General features: G+C 45.5%; 1 protein-coding gene across 7 annotated transcripts in view; it reads right to left on the reverse strand.

Moving 5' to 3' along the window:
- Window positions 1-24,387, reverse strand: part of SPIN1 (spindlin 1) — a 94,134-nt gene that overhangs the window by 25,278 nt on the left and 44,469 nt on the right. Inside the window, exons 2-3 of one of the 7 annotated variants that reach the window (XM_077299806.1) lie at window positions 12,524-12,610; window positions 6,737-6,809 (exon numbers count right to left, since the gene is read on the reverse strand). The exons of 5 other annotated variants lie outside the window; for them this stretch is intronic. The gene's annotated coding sequence lies outside the window, so the exon portion shown is untranslated. The remainder of the gene's footprint in view (window positions 1-6,736; window positions 6,810-12,523; window positions 12,611-24,387) is intronic. One more of the 7 variants, XM_077299811.1, reaches the window with a different exon arrangement.

Raw genomic sequence — 24,387 nt, forward strand, 5'->3', positions numbered from 1 at the left:
CACAATTTTGGAAACAAATTTTTTTTTTGCTAGGAAGTTATAAGGGTTAAAATTTGACCAGTGATTTCTCATTTTTACAACAAAATTTACAAAACCATTTTTTTTAGGGATCACCTCACATTTGAAGTCAGTTTGAGGGTTCTATATGGCTGAAAATACCCAAAAGTGACACCATTCTAAAAACTGCACCCCTCAAGGTGCTCAAAACCACATTCAAGAAGTTTATTAACCCTTCAGGTGTTTCACAGCAGCAGAAGCAACATGGAAGTAAAAAATGAACATTTAACTTTTTAGTCACAAAAATGATCTTTTAGCAACAATTTTTTTATTTTCCCAAGGGTAAAAGGAGAAAGTGGACCCCAAAAGTTGTTGTCCAATTTGTCCTGAGTACGCTGATACCTCATATGTGGGGGTAAACCACTGTTTGGGCGCACGGCAGGGCTCGGAAGGGAAGGAGCGCCATTTGACTTTTTCAATGAAAAATTGGCTCCAATCTTTAGCGGACACCATGTCGCGTTTGGAGAGCCCCCGTGTGCCTAAACATTGGAGCTCCCCCACAAGTGACCCCATTTTGGAAACTAGACCCCCCAAGGAACTTATCTAGAAGCATAGTGAGCACTTTAAACCCCCAGGTGCTTCACAAATTGATCCGTAAAAATGAAAAAGTACTTTTTTTTCACGAAAAAATTATTTTAGCCTCAATTTTTTCATTTTCACATGGGCAACAGGATAAAATGGATCGTAAATTTTGTTGGGCAATTTCTCCTGAGTACACCAATACCTCACATGTGGGGGTAAACCACTGTTTGGGCACATGGTAAGGCTTGGAAGGGAAGGAGCGCCATTTGATTTTTTGAATGAAAAATTATCTCCATCGTTAGCGGACACCATGTCGCGTTTGGAAAGCCCCTGTGTGCCTAAACATTGGAGCTCCTCCACAAGTGACCCCATTTTGGAAAGTAGACCCCCCAAGGAACTCATCTAGAGGCATAGTGAGCACTTTAAACCCCCAGGTGCTTCACAAATTGATCCGCAAAAATGAAAAAGTACTTTTTTTTCACACAAAATTTCTTTTAGCCTCAATTCTTTCATTTTCACATGGGCAACAGGATAAAATGGATCCTAAAATTTGTTGGGCAATTTCTCCTGAGTATGCCGATACCTCATATGTGGGGGTAAACCACTGTTTGGGTGCACGGCAAGGCTCGGAAGGGGAGGCGTGCCATTTGACTTTTTGAATGGAAAATTAGCTCCAATCGTTAGCGGACACCATGTCGCGTTTGGAGAGCCCCTGTGTGCCTAAACATTGGAGCTCCCCTACAAGTGACCCCATTTTGGAAACTAGACCCCCCAAGGAACTTATCTAGATGCATAGTAAACACTTATAACCCCCAGGTGCTTCACAGAAGTTTATAACGCAGAGCCGTGAAAATAAAAAAATAATTTTTCTTTCCTCAAAAATGATTTTTAGCCCAGAATTTTTTATTTTCCCAAGGGTAATAGGAGAAATTGGACCCCAAATGTTGTTGTCCAGTTTGTCCTGAGTACGATGATACCCCATATGTGGGGGTAAACCACTGTTTGGGCGCACGGCAGGGCTCGGAAGGGAAGGCACGCCATTTGGCTTTTTGAATGGAAAATTAGCTCCAATCATTAGCGGACACCATGTCGCGTTTGGAGAGCCCCTGTGTGCCTAAACATTGGAGCTCCCGCACAAGTGGCCCCATTTTGGAAACTAGACCTCCCAAGGAACTAATCTAGATGTGTGGTGAGCACTTTGAACCCCCAAGTGCTTCACAGAAGTTTATAACGCAGAGCCATGAAAATAAAAAATAATTTTTCTTTTCTCAAAAATGATTTTTTAGCCCACAATTTTTTATTTTCCCAAGGGTAATAGGAGAAATTGGACCCCAAAAGTTGTTTTCCAGTTTCTCCTGAGTACGATGATACCCCATATGTGGGGGTAAACCACTGTTTTGGCACACGTCGGGGTTCGGAAGGGAAGTAGTGACGTTTTGAAATGCAGACTTTGATGGAATGCTCTGCGGGCGTCAGGTTGCGTTTGCAGAGCCCCTGATGTGCCTAAACAGTAGGAACTCCCCACAATTGACTCCATTTTGGAAACTAGACCCCCAAGGGAACTTATCTAGATGTGTAGTGAGCACTTTGAACCCCCAAGTGCTTCACAGAAGTTTATAACGCAGAGCCGTGAAAATAAAAAATGTGTTTCCTTTCCTCAAAAATATTTTTTTAGCCCAGAATTTTTTTATTTTTGCAAGAGTAACAGGAGAAATTGGACCCCAAAAGTTGTTGTCCAGTTTCTCCTGAGTACGCTGATACCCCATATGTGGGGGTAAACCACTGTTTTGGCACACGTCGGGGTTCGGAAGGGAAGTAGTGACGTTTTGAAATGCAGACTTTGATGGAATGCTCTGCGGGCATCAGGTTGCGTTTGCAGAGCCCCTGATGTGCCTAAACAGTAGGAACTCCCCACAAGTGACTCCATTTTGGAAACTAGACCCCCAAGGGAACTTATCTAGATGTGTGGTGAGCACTTTGAACCCCCAAGTGCTTCACAGAAGTTTATAACGCAGAGCCGTGAAAATAATAAATGTGTTTCCTTTCCTCAAAAATATTTTTTTAGCCCAGAATTTTTTATTTTTGCAAGAGTAACAGGAGAAATTGGACCCCAAACGTTGTTGTCCAGTTTCTCCTGAGTACGCTGATACCCCATATGTGGGGGTAAACCACTGTTTGGGTACATGCCGGGGCTCGGAAGGGAAGTAGTGACGTTTTGGAATGCAGACTTTGATGGAATGGTCTGCGGGCATCATGTTACGTTTGCAGAGCCCCTGATATGCCTAAACAGTAGAAACCCCCCACAAGTGACCCCATTTTGGAAACTAGACCCCCCAAGGAACTTATCTAGATGTGTGGTGAGCACGTTCAACCCCCAAGTGCTTCACAGAAGTTTACAACGCAGAGCCGTGAAAATAAAAAATCATTTTTCTTTCCTCAAAAAAGATGTTTTAGCAAGCAATTTTTTATTTTCACAAGGGTAACAGGAGAATTTGGACCCCAATATTTGTTGCCCAGTTTGTTGTGAGTACGCTGATACCCCATATGTGGGGGTAAACCACTGTTTGGGCACACGTCAGGGCTCGGAAGGGAAGTAGTGACATTTGAAATGCAGACTTTGATGGAATGGTCTGCGGGCGTCACATTGCATTTGCAGAGCCCCTGATGTGCCTAAACAGTAGAAACACCCCACAAGTGACCCCATTTTGGAAACTAGACCCCCGAAGGAACTTATCTAGATGTGTGGTGAGCACTTTCAACCCCCAAGTGCTTCACAGAAGTTTATAACGCAGAGCCGTGAAAATAAAAAATAATTGTTCTTTCCTCAAAAATTATGTTTTAGCAAGTAATTTTTTATTTTTGCAAGGGTAACAGGAGAAATTGGACCCCAATAGTTGTTGCCCAGTTTGTCCTGAGTATGCTGGTACCCCAAATGTGGGGGTAAACCACTGTTTGGGCGCACGTCGGGGCTTGGAAGGGCGGGAGCACCATTTGACTTTTTGAACGCAAGATTGGCTGGAATCAATGGTGGCGCCATGTTGCGTTTGGAGACCCCTGATGTGCCTAAAACAGTGGAAACCCCTCAATTCTAACTTCAACACTTACCCCAACACACCCCTAATCCTAATCCCAACTGTAGCCATAACCCTAATCACAACCCTAACCCCAACACACCCCTAACCACAACCCTAACCGCAACACAATCATAACCCTAATTCCAACCCTAATCCTAACCCTAATCCCAACCGTAACCCTAATCCCAACCCTAACCACAACTGTAACCCCAACACACCCCTAACCCTATCCGTAACCCTAACCACAAGCCTATTCTTAACCCTATTTCCAACCCTAGCCCTAATTCCAACCCTAACCCTAAGGGTATGTGCCCACGTTGCGGATTCGTGTGAGATTTTTCCGCACGATTTTTGAAAAATCTGCAGGTAAAAGGCACTGCGTTTTGCCTGCGGATTTACAGCAGATTTCCAGTGTTTTTTTGTGCGGATTTCACCTGCGGATTCCTATTGAGGAACAGGTGTAAACCGCTGCGGAATCCGCACAAAGAATTGACATGCTGCGGAAAATACAATGCAGCGTTTCTGCACGGAATTTTCCGCACCATGGGCACAGCAGATTTGGTTTTCCTTAGGTGTACATGGTACTGTAAACCTGATGGAAAACTGCTTCGAATTCGCAGCGGCCAATCCGCTGCGGATCCGCGGCCAATCCGCTGCCAATCCGCTGCAGATCCGCGGCCAATCCGCTGCGGATCCGCTGCCGATCCGCTGCGGATCCGCGGCCAATCCGCTGCAGATCCGCGGCCAATCCGCTGCGGATCCGCTGCAGATCCGCGGCCAATCCGCTGCCAATCCGCTGCAGATCCGCGGCCAATCCGCTGCGGATCCGCGGCCGATCCGCTGCGGATCCGCGGCCAATCCGCTGCGGATCCGTGGCCAATCTGCTGCGGATCCGCTGCGTATCCGCGGCCGATCCGCTGCGGATCCGCGGCCAATCCGCTGCAGATCCGCGGCCAATCCGCTGCGGATCCACTGCGGATCCGCGGCCGATCCGCGGCCGATCCGCTGCAGATCCGCGGCCGATCCGCTGCGGATCCGCGGCCGATCCGCTGCGGATCCGCGGCCGATCCGCTCTGTGTGCACATGCCATAACCCTACCCCTAACCCTAACCCTACCCGTAACCCTAACCCTACCCCTAACCCTACCCCTAGTTCTAACCCTAACCCTAACCCTACCCCTAGTTCTAACCCTAACCCTAGTGGTAAAAGAAAAAAAAATATTTTCTTTATTTTATTATTGTAGAACCTACCACAGCGATCAAAATGTACCTGTAACGAATCTGCCAGCCTGCAGATTCGGCGGGCGTACTGAGCATGCGCCCGCCATTTTCCAAGATGGCGGCGCCCAGCGAGGAGACGGCCGGACACCGGGAGGATCGGTAAGTATGAGGGGGTGGTGGGGGGGTGGATCGGAGGACGGGGGGAGCGGACAGGAGCACGGGGGAGCGGACAGGAGCACGGGGGAGCGAACAGGGGGACGGAGGGGGGTACCTGACAGAACGGACGACTGGGGAGGAGATCGGGGGCAGTGGGGGGGGCCAGTACATGATTTCCAGCCATGGCAGATGCTATTGCAGCATCGGCCATGGCTGGATTGCAATATTTCACCATTTTCATAGGTGAAATATTGCAAATTGCTCTGATTGGCTGTTGCACTTTCAACAGCCAATCAGAGCGATCGTAGCCACGTGGGGGCAAAGCCACCCCCCCTAGGCTGAAGTACAACTCCCCCTCTCCCTGCAGATCGGGTAAAATAGGAATTAACCCTTTCACCCGATCTGCAGGGATGCGATCATTCCATGACGCCGCATAGGCGTCATGGGTCGGGAAGGGGTTAAAAAAAAAAACAAACAAAAAAAAACACATACTCCCCTCATCGCTGGGGGAGAGGTGCCGGTGTCCTGAGCAGGCGGGGACACCAGTGCGCTATGGAAGCCAGGTGCCGGTATCGCCACTGGCTCAGGTCCCTGGGACTTGCGATATTCACCTGTCCCCGTTCCACCGCCACGCACCGCTGTGTCTTCCGGGTCTCTGCAGTGACTGTTCAGGAAGAGGGCACACACTAAACACGTCATTGTGCCCTCTGACCTGAACGTCACAGCCAAAGGATGCGGAAGAGCCTGGCGGTGGAACGGGGACAGGTGAATATCGCATGACTCACCCTCCCCAGTCATACTCACCCCATCCTGGCGCGGCCTCTGCTTCTCAGATGGTCTCTGGCGCCGGCAGCTTGTTCCTGTGTTCACCAGTCACGTGGTACCGCTGATTAAAGTAAAGAATATGCACTCCACGCCTATGGGAGTGGCGTCGTGTCCATATTCATTACTTTAATGAGCGATACCACGTGACCGCTGAACACAGGAACAAGCTGCCGGCGCCACAGACCATCTGAGAAGCAGTGACTGGGTCAGGATGGGATGAGTATGGTTGACAGCCGCTACTCCTGCCGCTCCCCCACCGACCCACCGGGACAATGACTCGAGTATAAGCCGAGAGAGGCACTTTCAGCCTAAAAAAAAAAAAAAAAAAAAAAAATGGGCAGAAAATCTCAGCTTATACTCAAGTATATAAGGTATATTTAAAAAAATTGTGCTGATGTAAAGTAGACATGGGAAATCTTATTTATTAACTATTTTGCGTGACATTACTGGTTTATGGGCTGTGACAGGTTCACTTGTGCCGTACGTGAGGCGAGAAATGTGTCGCAAAGGTTGTTTTGAGAGAAATAGAGTCACTATATGGACCTGGTTTTCATGGTGGGTAGGTCAGAGATGGACGGGATGCCTACCCACCATATCTCCACCTCCAGAGTGTGGCTGGAGTTAAATGTCCAACCAGTTTTGTTTTCTGTGTTGTGTGAAGAAAGGAAGGCTCCAGACTGCAGCTCCTGCAAGAGCTGTTATGTGTGTTGTCCCAGAGGCACTGGGCAGGGCTTTACAGGAACTTAATTTTTTTTTTATTTGAGGCAGAAAGGCCGTTTTCTGTAACCAGTTTGGGTTTTTGGTTTATGAAGCGATAAACCACCCAGAAACTAACCACATGTCTGCCTGTGTCTACCTCGAGGAGAAGCTAAGTGAACTGACCTTCCACAAGTGGTGTTTAGGATGCGGGCAATGCTCCAGGAACACACGGGGGTGGAATTGAGCTTGACTTGAGCTGATACAAGTGCAGCACATAAACAAGAGAAAAAAAATGTGAGCAATAACCCTGCTGTAACTAAGACATAAAAAGCAAAAGTGCATTTAAATATCAGGTATTACATGGCAAAGAAAAGGATTTGTGCAAGTATACATCCACAGAAGAAGATCTGTGGTTAGTTATCCAAGATGTTTTTGAACAAGCTCCCTGCCAAGTTCCTTCAAAAACTGAAAAATTGTGTGCATGTGCACCCAAGTGAATTGGCGCTTTAATGGTTTTGAAGACAGAAGGCAGTGCCAAGTATTGTAAATTTTGCTTTTGTTCACTAATCCATTAACAAAATGGAAAATATTACTATTTTTATTTTTTAAAGCATGCGGTTTTAGAAGGTATGAAAAAAAAGCTGCACACATTTATTATACATACACACTGAATTGTACCACCTTATATGCTAGTTGTATTTCACAGTATCTGCCTTTATTTTGGATGTCTTAGGCTGCTTTCACACATCAGTTTTTTGCCGTCAGACACAATCCGGCGAATTTTGGGAAAAGAAAAAAAAAAAGTTGCCGCCGGATCAGTTTGTTTCTCATCGACTTGTATTAGATTCCCAGGGGCCGGAGAAAACAGACAAAGTAATGTTTTTGTGTTAGTCAAAAAAACAAAACAAAAAAAAAAAAAAAAGGGACAGCGACGTCACAGTCCGTCGTTAGCTAGAATGGAACCCTATGGCGCCGGATGTGTCAAATGGCGGAATCCGGCAACGGATTCCGTTTTTTTTAACGGAGTATGCTCCGATTTTTTTAGGATTTAATTAACTATCAGCAAGTCGGGTCCGTCGAAAAAACGGATCAGTCGCATCAGTTTCTCTAAAACTGCGACGGATCAGTTTTGTTTTTGTTTTTTCCCTTTAACATTCGACGGATTGTGCCCGACGGCAAAAAACGGATGTGAAAGCAGCCTTAGGCAGCAAGGTCTTTATTAAGGGAGAGTTGCAAATATCAACATTTTGGACTGAATTTTGGTCCAGTTCAGAAAAATTGTATTTATTTTTATTTTTTTTTAAATGAAATGGGATATTGGAAACCCTGGCTGCGATGTAGGATCTTTCATCCAGCTATTTAGACTACAAAACAGACTCTTGCATTTGCACAAAGTCTTGAAATAATATCCAACACATACAAAGTAAAAAAAAAAAAAATATATATATATATATACACACACAGTGGGGCAAAAAAGTATTTAGTCAGTCAGCAATAGTGCAAGTTCCACCACTTAAAAAGAAGAGAGGCGTCTGTAATTTACATCATAGGTAGACCTCAACTATGGGAGACAAACTGAGAAAAAAAAATCCAGAAAATCACATTGTCTGTTTTTTTATCATTTTATTTGCATTTTATGGTGGAAAATAAGTATTTGGTCAGAAACAAACAATCCAGATTTCTGGCTCTCACAGACCTGTAACTTCTTCTTTAAGAGTCTCCTCTTTCCTCCACTCATTACCTGTAGTAATGGCACCTGTTTAAACTTATCAGTATAAAAAGACACCTGTGCACACCCTCAAACAGTCTGACTCCAAACTCCACTATGGTGAAGACCAAAGAGCTGTCAAAGGACACCAGAAACAAAATTGTAGCCCTGCACCAGGCTGGGAAGACTGAATCTGCAATAGCCAACCAGCTTGGAGTGAAGAAATCAACAGTGGGAGCAATAATTAGAAAATGGAAGACATACAAGACCACTGATAATCTCCCTCGATCTGGGGCTCCACGCAAAATCCCACCCCGTGGGGTCAGAATGATCACAAGAACGGTGAGCAAAAATCCCAGAACCACGCGGGGGGACCTAGTGAATGAACTGCAGAGAGCTGGGACCAATGTAACAAGGCCTACCATAAGTAACACACTACACCACCATGGACTCAGATCCTGCAGTGCCAGACGTGTCCCACTGCTTAAGCCAGTACATGTCCGGGCCCATCTGAAGTTTGCTAGAGAGCATTTGGATGATCCAGAGGAGTTTTGGGAGAATGTCCTATGGTCTGATGAAACCAAACTGGAACTGTTTGGTAGAAACACAACTTGTCGTGTTTGGAGGAAAAAGAATACTGAGTTGCATCCATCAAACACCATACCTACTGTAAAGCATGGTGGTGGAAACATCATGCTTTGGGGCTGTTTCTCTGCAAAGGGGCCAGGACAACTGATCCGGGTACATGAAAGAATGAATGGGGCCATGTTTCGTGAGATTTTGAGTGCAAACCTCCTTCCATCAGCAAGGGCATTGAAGATGAAACGTGGCTGGGTCTTTCAAAATGACAATGATCCAAAGCACACCACCAGGGCAACGAAGGAGTGGCTTTGTAAGAAGCATTTCAAGGTCCTGGAGTGGCCTAGCCAGTCTCCAGATCTCAACCCTATAGAAAACCTTTGGAGGGATTTGAAAGTCCGTGTTGCCAAGCGAAAAGCCAAAAACATCACTGCTCTAGAGGAGATCTGCATGGAGGAATGGGCCAAAATACCAACAACAGTGTGTGGCAACCTTGTGAAGACTTACAGAAAACGATTGACCTCTGTCATTGCCAACAAAGGATAGATTACAAAGTATTGAGATGAAATTTTGTTTCTGACCAAATACTTATTTTCCACCATAAAATGCAAATAAAATGATAAAAAAACAGACAATGTGATTTTCGGGATTTTTTTTTCTCAGTTTGTCTCCCATAGTTGAGGTCTACCTATGATGTAAATTACAGATGCCTCTCATCTTTTTAAGTGGTGGAACTTGAACTATTGCTGACTGACTAAATACTTTTTTGCCCCACCGTATATTAAACCAAAATTCCTTCTCCTCCTTGAGTAGAAGCTGGGCATTAGTGGCAACTAAGGTAAGGAAATGCTGGGGAGAATAGGGCATAGAGATGCTTGGTCGTTCCCATTATGCGCTGCAAGTAAGTCCAGTTACACACCTCTGCACACTGTAGCTTTAAAAGAACAGGCGCCTTAGGGCATGTTCCATGGTCAGTAAACGTTGCGGGTTGGGTGCTGCGTACATCCGTAGCATCCAGCTATTACAGCATAGTGGATGGAATTTCACGAAATCCCATCTGCACTATGCGTGCAGGGACGCCTCCGGTGTCCCTGCCGGGACGGACATGCGGTGCGTCTTTCCAGACAGCAGCATGTCAATTTATCTTGAGGAAACACTCAGTCTCCGCAAGATAAATATCACAGTCCAATGTATAGGATGCAGTGAATCCGCACGGTTCAATGACCACATGCGGAATCACCTGCATTCAAAAGCTGGTAGTGCTTTGGACGGAGCGGATATGTGCTGCATCCAAAGCGCTGCTGGTTTCTGCCCGTGGAAACATACCCTTACTTACTGCCTAGCACTGGCTGCAAGTAGAGACTATTATTGGATACTGATACAGACTACTAGGCAGCAGCACTTTACTGATACTAAATGAGTGTGCAAAGCTAAAATGGCATACAAAGGTTTTATTTGTACAATGTAAATATGGCCATGATTCATCAAAGCGATATAGCCAGAATCTGGTATAAAACGCTTAATGAATCATATGGCAATCCCAACATGCCTCCTAATCAAGACCAGTGTGAACAGCAGCCTTTGTTAACCGGGGCCTATATTTTGGTTGTATTACAAATAGACCTGTTTTTGTCAAGATACTTGGGAAAAAATAATGCCCAGGGAAATGCAGTTAGGGAATACCCGACTGTTCCTCCAGTATTATATTTCACATGATAGTTATAAATGTTTTTCCAGCATACAATTCTAGATATCTGCCTCAGGGATTTCAGAAAAAGGACGAAGGAAATAGAAGAAAAAAAAAAAAGTCACTGACTACCTATATGGTTCTGCTACTCAGAATGGTCTGAGGTTGAAAAGGTCAGTGCTGGGTCTGCTATTACCGTATTCAACTTGTTTACAGGTGCTTCTTACAAAATTAGATCATCAAAAAGTTTTTTTTTTTTTTATTGAACTGAAAAAAATTAAGTGAAACTTGTTATATAAAGTCATTACAGAGTGATCTATTTTAAGTGTTCATTTCTGTAAAAGTTGATTGTGTCTTACAGCCAATGAAAACCCAAAAGTCATTATCTCAGTAAATTAGAATACTTTTTAACATCAGCCTGAAAAATTATTTTAAAATCCGAAATATTGAACTACTGAAATGTATGTTCAGTAAATGAACTCAATACTTGGTCGGGGCTGCTTTTGCACCAATTACTGCATCAATGCGGAGTGGCACGGAGGTGATCAGCCTGAAGCACTACTGAGGTGTTATGGAAGCCCAGGTAGCTTTGATAGCAGCCTTAAGCTCATCTGCATTGTTAGGTCTGGTGTCTCATCTTCCTCTTGACAATATCTCAGATTCTTTATGGGTTGAAGGTCAGGAGAGTTTGCTGGCCAGTCAATCACAGTGATACTGTTGTTTTTAAACCAGGTATTGGTACTTTTGACAGTGTGGACAGGTGTCAAGTCCTCCTGGAGAATTAAAATTTCCATCTCAAAAAAGCTTGTTGGCAGAGGGAAGCATGAAGTGCTCTAAAATTTCCTGGTAGATGGCTGCTGGTAGATGGTCTTGATAAAACACATTGGACCTACACCATTAGATGACTTGGCTCCCCAAACCATCACTGATTGTGGAAGCTTCACACTAGACCTCAAGCAGCTTGGATTGTGCCTCTCCACTCTTCCTCCAGAATCTAGGACCTATATTTCCAAATGAAATACAAAATGTACTTTCATCTGAACCTTGGACCACTGAGCAACAATCTAGTTCTTTTTCTCCTTGGCCCAGGGTAAGACACCTCTTGCTTTGTCTATTGGTCATCAGTGGCTTGACACAAGGAATGCGTCAATTGCAGCCCATGTCCTGAATATCTATGTGTGGTGCCTATTGAAGCAATGACTCCAGCAGCAGCCCACTCCTTGTGAATCGCCCTCAAATTTTTGAATGGCCTTTTCTTAATCCTTTCAAGGCTGCAGTTATCCCGGCTGCTTCCGCACCTTTTTCGATCACACTTTTTCCTTCCACTCAACTTTCCATTAATATGCCAGCACTCCGAAGAGTCAGCTTATTTAGCAATGACCTTTTGTGGCTTACCCTCCTTATGTAGTGTCAAAGACTGCCTTCTGGACATCTGTCAAGTAGCAGTCTTCCCCATGATTGTGGAGCCTACTGAAACAGACTAAGGGACCTTTTTACCGTAAATGCTTAGGAAGCCTTTACAGGTGTTTTTTTGTAAATTATTCTCTAATTTACTAAGATAATGACTTGGGATTTATTTGGCTGTAAGCCATAATCAACATAAACAAATTCTTTTTTTTTTTTTTTTTTTTTACACTTTTTGTACTTAAGAACTGACAAATTAACTTTTTAATGATATTCTAATTTAGTGAGAAGGCGTGTTAACATGGAAAGAGGGCTGACTGGTCTGGGGCAACCAACGTCCCATCGACTAGTCAAAGCCCTCATTAGCATACGAAACTGGAACATTATAAATGCTTTTTTATATCATTTATTTAACTGAATTACGTTATACAAGGCTGGTTCGACAGGGGTTTAATTATACATAGGTGAATGCTGCTGGATTTAAGGGCATGGGGGACCTGAGATGTGAATGAGCTATTCAGGGCTATGTGACCACACAGATGTCCTTGAGAGTCTGCCCCCAGAGATAATTGTAATCGAAAGAGGCGTTTACCTGTGTGACATGTAGATCAGGAGAGTGGACTCATGTATATCTGTATACAGTGTGTCCATAAAGTCATGGTGCACTTTTGACCAGTCACTGGAAAGCAACAAAAATGACAAATGTGAAATCTGCTCCAAATAAAAGAAAAAAAACTCGCAGTTTCATACCTATTCAGTGCAGTTCGATGTTGGCTCCATTTGTTGCTCTGCAAACTTCCAAACGATAGTGAAGTTCTTGCCACACACGGGTAAGGACTAGGGTTGAGCGAAACGGGTCGATCATTTTCAAAAGTCGCCGACTTTTGGCTAAGTCGGCGTCTCATGAAACCCGATCCGACCCCTGTGCTTGTCGGCCATGCGGTACGCGACTTTCGCGCCAAAGTCGCGTTTCAATGACGCGAAAAGCGCCATTTCTCAGCCAATGAAGGTGAACGCAGAGTGTGGGCAGCGTGATGACATAGATCCTGGTCCCCACCATCTTAGAGAAGGGCATTGCAGTGATTGGCTTGCTGTCTGCGGCGTCACAGGGGCTATAAAGGGGCGTTCCCGCCGACCGCCATCTTACTGCTGCTGATCTGAGCTTAGGGACAGGTTGCTGCCGCTTCATCAGAAGCAGGGAGAGCGTTAGGCAGGGTCCACTAACCACCAAACCGCTTGTGCTGCAGCGATTTCCACTGTCCAACACCACCTTCGGTGTGCAGGAACAGTGGAAGCTATTTTTTTTTTTTTTTCCCCTCAGCGCTGTAGCTCATTGGGCTGCCCTAGAAGGCTCCGTGATAGCTGTATTGCTGTGTGTACGCCACTGTGGAAACCAACTGCTTTTTTCAAAGCACATATCCTCTTGTTCCTTCCTTTCTGCACAGCTATCTTTTTTGTTTGTCCACACTTTTTATTTAATTTGTGCATCAGTCCACTCCTATTGCTGCCTGCCATACCTGGCTTACATTACTGCAGGGAGATAGTAATTGTAGGACAGTTTTTTTTTTTTTTTTGTTTTTTTTTTGTGGGAGATTAAGATTGGCATTTCTGCTACAGTGCCATCCCTGTGTGTGCCATCTCTCACTGAGTGGGCCATAGAAAGCCTATTTATTTTTTCCGTGATTTGTGTTCTAAAATCTACCTCAACACAGAAACACTACATCAATCAGTGGGAGAAAAATATTGGCCTCAGTCAGGGCTTGTGTGCCACTGCTGTGTGTGCGCTATCTCTCATTCAGTGGGCTATAGCAAGCCTATATTTTTTTTTTTTTTTTTTTTTTAATATTATTTGGTTTCAAAAGTCTCCCTGAAAAAAAAAAAAAACATACAAAAAACAGTGGGAGAGTAATATTGCCCTTTCAGCTTGTGTGCCAGTCTTGACTCCTGGGTGTGCCACCTCTCTCCCTCTCATTCAGTGGGCCATAGAAAGCCTATTTATTTTTTTTTTTAAATATTATTGGGTTTCTAAAGTCTCCCTGAAAAAACAAAAAATACATAAAAAAACAGTGGGAGAGTAATATTGCCCTTTCAGCTTGTGTGCCAGTCTTGACTCCTGGGTGTGCCACCTCTCTCCCTTTCATTCAGTGGGCCATAGAAAGCCTATTTTTTTTTTTTTTAATATTATTTGGTTTCTAATTCTCCCTGAAAAAAAAAAAAAAACCTAAAAAAACAGTGGGAGAGTAATATTGCCCTTTCAGCTTGTGTGCCAGTCTTGACTCCTGGGTGTGCCACCTCTCTCCCTCTCATTCAGTGGGCCATAGAAAGCCTATTTATTTTTTTTTTAAAATATTATTGGGTTTCTAAAGTCTCCCTGAAAAAAACAAAAAATACATAAAAAAACAGTGGGAGAGTAATATTGCCCTTTCAGCTTGTGTGCCAGTCTTGACTCCTGGGTGTGCCACCTCTCTCCCTTTCATTCAGTGGGCCATAGAAAGCCTATTTATTTTTTTTTTTAAATATTATTGGGTTTCTAAAGTCTCCCTGAAAAAACAAAAAAAACCTAAAAAAACAGTGGGAGAGTAATATTGCCCTTTCAGCTTGTGTGCCAGTCTTGACTCCTGGGTGTGCCACCTCTCTCCCTCTCATTCAGTGGGCCATAGAAAGCCTATTTATTTTTTTTTTTAAATATTATTGGGTTTCTAAAGTCTCCCTGAAAAAACAAAAAATACATAAAAAAACAGTGGGAGAGTAATATTGCCCTTTCAGCTTGTGTGCCAGTCTTGACTCCTGGGTGTGCCACCTCTCTCCCTTTCATTCAGTGGGCCATAGAAAGCCTATTTTTTTTTTTTTTAATATTATTTGGTTTCTAATTCTCCCTGAAAAAAAAAAAAAAACCTAAAAAAACAGTGGGAGAGTAATATTGCCCTTTCAGCTTGTGTGCCAGTCTTGACTCCTGGGTGTGCCACCTCTCTCCCTCTCATTCAGTGGGCCATAGAAAGCCTATTTATTTTTTTTTTAAAATATTATTGGGTTTCTAAAGTCTCCCTGAAAAAAAAAAAAAAACCTAAAAAAACAGTGGGAGAGTAATATTGCCCTTTCAGCTTGTGTGCCAGTCTTGACTCCTGGGTGTGCCACCTCTCTCCCTCTCATTCAGTGGGCCATAGAAAGCCTATTTATTTTTTTTTTAAAATATTATTGGGTTTCTAAAGTCTCCCTGAAAAAAACAAAAAATACATAAAAAAACAGTGGGAGAGTAATATTGCCCTTTCAGCTTGTGTGCCAGTCTTGACTCCTGGGTGTGCCACCTCTCTCCCTTTCATTCAGTGGGCCATAGAAAGCCTATTTATTTTTTTTTTTAAATATTATTGGGTTTCTAAAGTCTCCCTGAAAAAACAAAAAAAACCTAAAAAAACAGTGGGAGAGTAATATTGCCCTTTCAGCTTGTGTGCCAGTCTTGACTCCTGGGTGTGCCACCTCTCTCCCTCTCATTCAGTGGGCCATAGAAAGCCTATTTATTTTTTTTTTTAAATATTATTGGGTTTCTAAAGTCTCCCTGAAAAAAACAAAAAATACATAAAAAAACAGTGGGAGAGTAATATTGCCCTTTCAGCTTGTGTGCCAGTCTTGACTCCTGGGTGTGCCACCTCTCTCCCTCTCATTCAGTGGGCCATAGAAAGCCTTTTTTTTTTTTGGTTTTTTTAATATTATTTGGTTTCTAAAGTCTCCCTGAAAAAAACAAAAAAAACATAAAAAACAGTGGGAGAGTAATATTGCCCTTTCAGCTTGTGCGCCAGTCTTGACTCCTGGTTGTGCCACCTCTCTCTCTCTAATTGTGGGCCATAGAAAGCCTTTTTTTTTTTTTAAAATATTATTGGGTTTCTAAAGTCTCCCTGAAAAAACAAAAAATACATAAAAAAACAGTGGGAGAGTAATATTGCCCTTTCAGCTTGTGTGCCAGTCTTGACTCCTGGGTGTGCCACCTCTCTCCCTCTCATTCAGTGGGCCATAGAAAGCCTTTTTTTTTTTTGGTTTTTTTAATATTATTTGGTTTCTAAAGTCTCCCTGAAAAAAACAAAAAAAACATAAAAAACAGTGGGAGAGTAATATTGCCCTTTCAGCTTGTGCGCCAGTCTTGACTCCTGGTTGTGCCACCTCTCTCTCTCTAATTGTGGGCCATAGAAAGCCTTTTTTTTTTTTTTTTTTTAATATTATTTGGTTTCTAAAGTCTCCCTGAGAAAAAAAAAAAAATAAATTAGGTGGGAGATTAATATTGACATTAGTGCTTGAGTGACAGTCCTGCGTGTGTGTCATCTCTGTGATTTTGTGCCACAGAAAACAGAGTGTGTAACATTGTGCCTGATTTTCCTTGTGGTCTCACCAACCTGTTAAGGGATATTGAAATCATACTGAAGTTATAGCTCACCGTGTAAGTTGTTTGATAGCAACAAATAAAGTTACTTTGGTTAAGATTTTAAAACAATGAGGAAGTCTGGTGCAAGAGGTCGTCGTGGGCGTTCATTGTCAGCTGGTAATGATGGTAGTGGTAGTGGAGCATCAGGTGGTCGTGGGGATAAAAATATTCCACCTAAGTCTGGAGCTGTGGAGCCAGTTTCGTCGTCAGGCTACACAAGGCCTCGAACGCTCTCTTTTCTGGGAGTAGGAAAACCGCTTTTAAAGGCGGAGCAGCAACAGCAAGTTTTGGCTTACATTGCAGACTCAGCCTCTAGCTCTTTTGCCTCCTCTTCCGAAACTGGTAAATGTAAAAGCAGCGCGTCGCTTGTGGATGTTCACGGTCAGGGACAAGTCGCTTCCTTGTCCTCCTCAGCAAAAACTACAACAAGAGAGAAGGATGCAGCAGGCGACACAACGGGTCACTCCATGGAGCTCTTTACACATACCGTCCCTGGCTTAGAAAGTGAAACATTTAACAGGCCATGCCCATTACAAGTATATTCTGACATGGAGTGCACTGATGCACAGCCACAGCCAGAGTACTATGCTGCTCCTTTGACTCAGACCACCACATTGCCCTCTCAGGGTACAGATCCACAATCAGACCCTGATGAGACTATGTTGCCCCGCCACGAACGCTATACCACCGACCGACACAGTGACACAGACGAAGTTGCACACGAGCTCGAAGAGGAGGTAATAGATGACCCAGTTATTGACCCCGATTGGCAGCCATTGGGGGAACAGGGTGCAGGCGGCAGTAGTTCAGAAGCGGAGGTGGAGGAGGGGCCGCAGCAGGCATCAACATCGCAACAGGTTCCATCTGCCGGGCCCGTATCTGGACCAAAACGCGTGTCAAAGCCAAAACCTGTTGGAGCACAGCGTTGCCATCCGGTTAAAGCTCAGTCTGCAATCCCTGAAAAGGGATCAGAGTCTAGGAAGAGTGCAGTCTGGCATTTTTTTAAACAACATCCAACTGATCAGCGCAAAGTCATCTGTCAAAAATGTTCAACTAGCTTAAGCAGAGGTCAGAATCTGAAAAGTCTAAATACTAGTTGCATGCATAGACACTTAACCACCATGCATTCTCAAGCCTGGACTAACTACCAAACGTCCCTCAAGGTTGTAGCACCCTCGGCCAATGAAGCTAGTCAGCAACGCAACATCCCTTCCGTCACTGTAAGGCCACCATTTTCCGCACCACCGGCAGTATCTGTGCAGGTTTCTTTGCCAGCCAAAAGCAGTCAGGGTCAGGGAATCACCAGTTTTGTAGGAGGAAATATTGCATGTAGGGCACCGGCGGAAACAATACCGTCTCCAACCGTCTCTCAGTCTGCCATGTCCACCGGCACACCCGAAAGTTCCACGATCTACAGCTCTCCAGTCCAGCTCACCCTACATGAGACTCTGGTTAGAAAAAGGAAGTACTTATCCTCGCATCCGCGTACACAGGGTTTTAACGCCCACATAGCTAGACTAATCTCGTTAGAGATGATGCCCTACCGGTTAGTTGAAAGCGAAGCTTTCAAAGCCCTGATGGAGTACGCTGAACCACGATACGAGCTACCCAGTCGACACTTTTTTTCCAGAAAAGCCATCCCAGCCCTGCACCAGCATGTTAAACAGCGCATCGTCCATGCACTCAGGCAATCTGTGAGTACAAAGGTGCACCTGACTACAGATGCATGGACCAGTAGGCATGGCCAGGGACGTTATGTGTCCATCACGGCACACTGGGTGAATGTGGTGGATGCAGGGTCCACAGGCGACATCAATTTAGGGACAGTTGTGCCTAGCCCACGGTCTAGGAAACAGTTGGCTGTAGGCGTTCGCACCCCCTCCTCCTCCTCCTCGTCCTCCTGCAGAAGCTACAGCTCTTCCACAGAACGCAGTCGGCCAACCACTCCATCGGCAGATGACACTGTTGCACACCAGTTGTCCCATTATGGGCCAGCTACTGCCAAGCGTCAGCAGGCTGTATTGGCTATGAAGTGTTTGGGCGACAACAGACACACCGCGGAAGTTCTGTCCGAGTTCTTGCAACAAGAAACGCAGTCGTGGCTGGGCACAGTAGATCTTGAGGCAGGCAAGGTAGTGAGTGATAACGGAAGGAATTTCATGGCTGCCATCTCCCTTTCCCAACTGAAACACATTCCTTGCCTGGCTCACACCTTAAACCTGGTGGTGCAGTGCTTATTGAAAACTTATCCTGGGTTCTCCGACCTGCTCCTCAAAGTGCGTGCACTTTGCTCACATATCCGACGTTCGCCTGTACACGCCAGCCGTATGCAGACCTATCAGCGGTCTTTGAACCTTCCCCAGCATCGCCTAATCATAGACGTTGCAACAAGGTGGAACTCAACACTGCACATGCTTCAGAGACTGTGCGAACAGAGGCGTGCTGTTATTTATTTGTGGGAGGATACACGGGCAGGCAGTAGGATGGCAGACATGGAGTTGTCAGGTGTGCAGTGGTCGAAGATACAAGACATGTGTCAAGTCCTTCAGTGTTTTGAGGAATGCACACGGCTGGTTAGTGCAGACAACGCCGTAATAAGCATGAGCATCCCCCTAATGCGTCTGCTGATGCAAAGTTTGACGCACATAAAGGAGCAGGCGTCTGCACCAGAGGAAGAGGGAAGCCTTGATGACAGTCAGCCATTGTCTGGTCAGGGCAGTGTACAGGACGAGGTAGCGGGCGAAGAGGAGGTGGAGGACGAGGAGGATGATGGGGATGAGTATATTTTTAATGCGGAAACTTTCACGGGGGCACAGGAAATTGGTTGCGTGTCACGGCCGGGTTCTGGTTTTTTGAGGGACACAAGTGACGTAGATTTGCCTGCAACTGCCCCTCAACCAATCACAACCGGAGATTTGACAAGTGGAACTTTGGCCCACATGGCGGATTATGCCTTACGTATCCTACAAAGGGACACACGCATTACGAAAATGATGAACGATGACGATTACTGGTTGGCCTGCCTCCTTGATCCACGCTATAAAGGCAAATTGCAAAATATTATGCCACATGAGAACTTGGAACTAATATTAGCAACCAAACAATCAACTCTTGTTGACCGTTTGCTTCAGGCATTCCCAGCACACAGCGCACGTGATCGTTCTCACACGAGCTCCAGGGGGCAGCAGACTAGGAGTGTTAGGGGTGCACACATCAGAAGTGGCGTTGGACAGAGGGGTTTTCTGACCAGGTTGTGGAGTGATTTTGCTATGACCGCAGACAGGACAGGTACTGCTGCATCAATTGAAAGTGACAGGAGACAACATTTGTCCAGTATGGTTACTAACTATTTTTCATCCCTTATCGATGTTCTCCCTCAACCGTCATTCCCATTTGATTACTGGGCCTCCAAATTAGACACCTGGCCAGAATTGGCAGAATATGCATTGCAGGAGCTTGCTTGCCCGGCAGCAAGTGTCCTATCAGAAAGAGTATTCAGTGCTGCAGGGTCAATATTAACCGAAAAAAGGACTCGTCTGGCTACCCAAAATGTTGACGATCTAACATTCATTAAAATGAACCACAACTGGATTTCAAAATCTTTTGCCCCACCTTGCCCGGCCGACACCTAGCTTTCCTATGAAAAGCTCTTGCCTGTGAATTACTTTTCTAATGTCTAATTTGCTGCTGCAGATTGTACAGCATACGACATGTTTACACCTCCCTAAATGGCCAAACTCCCCACACGGGGCCGTGGTATCGCGACTTGGCGCAAGCACCCGTGAGACTGCTGTTTGTCTGAAGAGGTGGGTGTGCTCGCTTTTGGTTGACGGCATTGCTACTGGGTCCCTCATAGTACAATGTAGTGTCTCTGGCGGTGGTGGTGCGCACCCAACGTCAGACACACCGTTGTAACATGAGTGGCCCTGGGGCGGTCCCGCCGGCCTCAAGAGAGTTCCCCCCTACCCCAGCTCAAACTGGGCTCTACTACGTGCAAAATTATGTCGCACAGCTCCACCAATCTTTAGTCTATTCGCTGACATCATTCAATGTCTGGCACTGACAATACAAATTTGTAGACATCTATGATGCAACTTAAAGTAGTCTGTGTCTGTGTCCTATATTGGCACCATTAAATAGTTACTGCCAAATTACTATGTCAGAAACACAGCAGATGAGCCCACCCCTGTACCTAAGTATGCCATCTTTTTTTTTGTTTTGGTTGTTTTGCGAGACATTAACATCTATTTATATTTTGGGAGTACTGGGACAGACACTCCTTGCACTACTCCTCCACTCAGCACCAAGCTGCCTGCCCGTGTATCCATGTAACCGCTGTAAAACTGCCATGAGCCTATTGTTTGTTATTTTAGGCCTTTGATAGCCTGTCTGCGGTCCCTACTCCTCCACTGACCACCAAGCTGCCTGCCCGTGTATCCATGTAACCGGTGTAAAACTGCCATGAGCCTATTGTTTGTTATTTTAGGCCTTTGAAGCCTTTCTGCGCTCCCTCCTTCCACTAGTCCTCCACTGACCAGACCACTGCTGCCCGTGTACCCCTGGAACCAATTTTAAAGTGCCTACAGCCAGCCCATTTTATTGTGTTAGGCCTTCGAAGCCTGTCTGCGGTCCATACTTCCACTAGGCCTCCACTGACCAGACCACTGCTGCCCGTGTACCCCTGGAACCAATTTTAAAGTGCCTACAGCCAGCCCATTTTATTGTGTTAGGCCTTCGAAGCCTGTCTGCGGTCCATACTTCCACTAGGCCTCCACTGACCAGACCACTGCTGCCCGTGTACCCCTGGAACCAATTTTAAAGTGCCTACAGCCAGCCCATTTTATTGTGTTAGGCCTTCGAAGCCTGTCTGCGGTCCATACTTCCACTAGGCCTCCACTGACCAGACCACTGCTGCCCGTGTACCCCTGGAACCAATTTTAAAGTGCCTACAGCCAGCCCATTTTATTGTGTTAGGCCTTCGAAGCCTGTCTGCGGTCCATACTTCCACTAGGCCTCCACTGACCAGACCACTGCTGCCCGTGTACCCCTGGAACCAATTTTAAAGTGCCTACAGCCAGCCCATTTTATTGTGTTAGGCCTTCGAAGCCTGTCTGCGGTCCATACTTTAAATACTCCTCCACTCACCACCAAGCTGCCTGCCCGTGTATCCATGTAACCGCTGTAAAACTGCCATGAGCCTATTGTTTGTTATGTTAGGCCTTTGATAGCCTGTCTGCGGTCCTTACTTTAAATACTCCTCCACTCACCACCTAGCTGCCTGTGTATCCATGTAACCGATGTAAAACTGCCATGACTGCCTACTGTTTGTTATTTTAGGCCTTTGATAGCCTGTCTGCGGCCCCTACTTGCAATACTCCTCCACTGACCACAATGCTGCCTGGAGTGCCTGCCTGTGTATCCATGTAACCGATGTAAAACTGCCATGACTGCCTACTGTTTGTTATTTTAGGCCTTTGATAGCCTGTCTGCGGCCCCTACTTGCAATACTCCTCCACTGAGCACAATGCTGCCTGGAGTGCCTGCCTGTGTATCCATGTAACCGATGTAAAACTGCCATGACTGCCTACTGTTTGTTATTTTAGGCCTTTGATAGCCTGTCTGCAGCCCCTACTTGCAATACTCCTCCACTGACCACACCAATGCTGCCCGTGTACCCCTGGAACCTATTTAAAAGTTCATAGAGCCTAGTTATATATTTTATTTACTATTAATAAGGCCATGATGGACTACGCTGTACCACGCTACAAGCTAACCAGTCGACACTTCTTTTGCGAGAAAAGCCATCCCAACCCTCCACCAGCATGTAGAAGACCGCATTGTCCATGCACTCTGGCAATCTGTGAGTACAAAGGTGCACCTGACAACAGACGCATGGACCTGTAGGCATGGCCACGGAAGATTACGTGTCCATTACGGCGCAATGGGTTAATGTGGTGGATGCATGGTCCACAGGGGACAGCCTACTAAGTCTGTCTGCAGTCCCTAATTCAAATTGTCCTCCACTGTCTAAATCGGAACTTCCACCTTCTGGCTTTCGGCCTATAGTATCAGAAATTAAACTGCATTTGGCCTTCAACTTTGGTTAGGGCCTACTAACGGCTTCTGCCCCTCCCTGGTGTTGTCCTCAACTAAATAAAGCTGAGCTTCAACCTTCCGGCTCTCATTAAGTGGTTTTAAAAAAAAAAAAAATGGTGGTTAGGGCCTACTAACGGCTTCTGCCCCTCCCTGGTGTTGTCCTCAACTAAATAAAGCTGAGCTTCAACCTTCCGGCTCTCATTAAGTGGTTTTAAAAAAAAAAAAAATGGTGGTTAGGGCCTACTAACGGCTTCTGCCCCTCCCTGGTGTTGTCCTCAACTAAATAAAGCTGAGCTTCAACCTTCCGGCTCTCATTAAGTGGTTTTAAAAAAAAAATGGTGGTTAGGGCCTACTAACGGCTTCTGCCCCTCCCTGGTGTTGTCCTCAACTAAATAAAGCTGAGCTTCAACCTTCCGGCTCTCATTAAGTGGTTTTAAAAAAAAAATGGTGGTTAGGGCCTACTAACGGCTTCTGCCCCTCCCTGGTGTTGTCCTCAACTAAATAAAGCTGAGCTTCAACCTTCCGGCTCTCATTAAGTGGTTTTAAAAAAAAAAAAAATGGTGGTTAGGGCCTACTAACGGCTTCTGCCCCTCCCTGGTGTTGCCCTCAACTAAATAAAGCTGAGCTTCAACCTTCTGCTCCAAATTACCATTTTAAAAAATGCAATAGGCTTTTCCGGCCTACTAAAGGTGTCTGCCCCTCCCTGGTGTTGTCCTCAACTGAACAAAGCTGAGCTTCCACATTCTGGCTTTCGCCCTATACTATCAGATATTAAACTGCATTTGGCCTACTAGTGTGGTTAGGCCCTTGAAACAGTGTCTGCTGCTCTTGGGTTTGCTACTCCACTGAACAAAGCAATGCCGCCTGTTTAGTCCTGTTACCAATTTTGAACTGCATGTAGCCTACTTTATTCTTTGGCCCTATATCTGTTTCCTCCTCATCCTGCCCATTGCCCAGCCACTGCTAAATGAGTCTGCTGGTACATTGACCTAGACCACTACATTCCCCTTGTACTCTACACAGCCAGAATCTGTCCCTGCTGAAAGTAAGGTTCCCCTTCCCGCATGTTATACCACCTTACACAGGGACAAAGAGGAAGGTGCAGATGAAAGTGCAGGTTCCTTCATCAGGTGGGGGGGCATACTCGTTGGCGACGTCACTGGCACAGGGCCCCTCAGAGTACGCAAAAGTGTCGCTGCTGGTGGGAGGCGCCCCCGCCATGCAAACACACCGCCGTACTTTGAGGGGCCCTGTGCCAGTGGCAATGCGAACGAGTGGGCCCCCCCTGCTTGCTCAGGATCACAGCACTTGCAACTTTTAAATACTTACCTTTCCCTGCAACACCGCCGTGACGTAGTCCGCATTTCCTGGGCCCACGAAAAACTTGAGCCAGCCCTACTCCCCCCACAACTTTCCCCCAATTCCCTATGCCCAACTATTATTATACAGTTAATTAAGATTGGCAAGCTTCAGAAACAAGAATGGATGTTTTTGGCATTAAAATGGGCACTGTAGGTGTTTTCCTGGCCTCCACTCACTGCCGACTATGCTTCCCCATTGACTTGCATTGGGTTTCGTGTTTCGGTCGATCCCCGACTTTTAGCGATAATCGGCCGACTGCACTCGACTCGACTCTGGACAAAATCGGGTTTCCCAAAACCCTACTCGATCTTAAAAAAATGAAAGTCGCTCAACCCTAGTAAGGACTAGTGATGAGTGAATATACTCGTTACTCGAGCATGCTCAGGGGTCCTCCGAGTATTTTTTTGTGCTCGGAGATTTAGTTTTTCTTGCCGCAGCTGAATGATTTACATCTGTTAGCCAGCATAAGTACATGTGGGGATTCCCTAGCAACCAGGCAACCCCCACATGTGCTTACATCTCCCTCTCTCATCCCCGGACATTTATTTCCCCGGGAATTTGTGGACGACACATCCGTCATTACACTG

Source organism: Ranitomeya variabilis, chromosome 1 (assembly GCF_051348905.1).
Source record: "Ranitomeya variabilis isolate aRanVar5 chromosome 1, aRanVar5.hap1, whole genome shotgun sequence".
In the NCBI taxonomy this organism is placed as follows: Eukaryota; Metazoa; Chordata; class Amphibia; order Anura; family Dendrobatidae; genus Ranitomeya; species Ranitomeya variabilis.